This window comes from Loa loa, assembly GCF_000183805.2.
Source record: "Loa loa unplaced genomic scaffold supercont3.480, whole genome shotgun sequence".
Taxonomy (NCBI): Eukaryota; Metazoa; Nematoda; class Chromadorea; order Rhabditida; family Onchocercidae; genus Loa; species Loa loa.
In genome coordinates this window covers 1-1501 of record NW_018108660.1, presented here as the reverse complement: position 1 = coordinate 1501, position 1501 = coordinate 1, and positions in this window count along the sequence as shown.

The following is a 1501-nucleotide window of genomic DNA, read 5'->3' as shown; positions in this document are numbered from 1 at the left end:
ATTTATCATTTATTCATTTATTCATTTATTCGTTACTCATTTATCATTCATATTACTCATTTATTATGTATTTCAGTACGCAAACTCCAAAATATATTATTATCACAAATTGTGTCATTTGTGATAATATAACATTTGCCACACATAACCAATAGAGACTTGAATAGAGGAAGAACAGGACATCTAATTGCAAGATTAGAAAAAAATACAAAATAATAAAGATTTTAATAATGCTTAAGAATACAATTCGAAAATAGCCCAATATGTCCCAAAATGTTTGCATTAACAATTGACTAATGCCACAAAAACGAAAAACCGGAAATTTACATAACAATACTACAAAATGCAAACAGAGTTATTCAATACTGCACCTATGGATTAAATATTCCTTTAACCAATGACATTTAATACGAATAATCCGCCAGTTTTAATTTATGCAAATCTTTACGCTCTCTGTGTAGTCGAAACAATGCCTTTAGCCAGTTTCAGTTTATGCAAATCATCACATTCTCTGAATAGTCCAAAACCGAATTCATCAACTGCCGGTTCAAAGATCGGAAAATGATAATGGAAGAGTGATGAATATAAAAAACAATGTGAAACGCATGAATTAAAAACTGTTTGAAACTTTGGTCGTTTAATTCCAACAATCTGAAATAAAAAGCTTCCATTCGAGCTTTTTTGCCATTTCAAATATTCTGTACTTCGCCTTGTTCTTCACTATATCAATGGCATACATCATTTGGTTCAATCTTCTGCTATGCATCACTTCAGTTCAAAATATTCCAGGTGACTTCCATTGGGTACTATTTGGTAATAGTAATAATAAATTAAAATAATAGTAAATATTAATAATAATAATAAATTGAAGACCTAAACTGATTTCGTCTTATCACAGTCAGCTATTCTGCTATTGTAGGTAACATTAATAGGTAACAAATATAATTTGCTGTTCGTGTAATTTAGTGCCGAATATGTTAATTAAGTGATCTAAACAATAGTTTTAAGAGTTTCAGAAGTGTGTCATTTTTTTAATTTCATACGCTTTCAAATATTTAACATGGTATTTTAGAATAGTGTTCAACTAAGAAATTATAAACAGGAAGTAGTAGAACATATTTTTTTTGACAATAAATTTTTGGGTGTTATTTGGTAATAACAATAAAAAATTGATGACCGAAACTGATTTCGTCTTATCGCATTCAACCATTCTTCGATTATGAGTAACATAATAGGTAACATTAACATCAATATTTCTATTTGAAATATGCACAAAAACGAGTTAAAAGAGTCTTGTGATCTAAGTTAATCAAAATAGGATGTGATAAGTTTATTTAATGACCTTAATATTTTCGTGATCAATTTTCAAATTGGGTCAATTAATTTACCTGATTGAGTAATAGAAAAATTAGATATAAACACAAATATGATAACAGTTATTTTTCAGATGTGAAAAAATACAAGTGTCCACATATCAACTGTAATGCAACCATACGGGGCA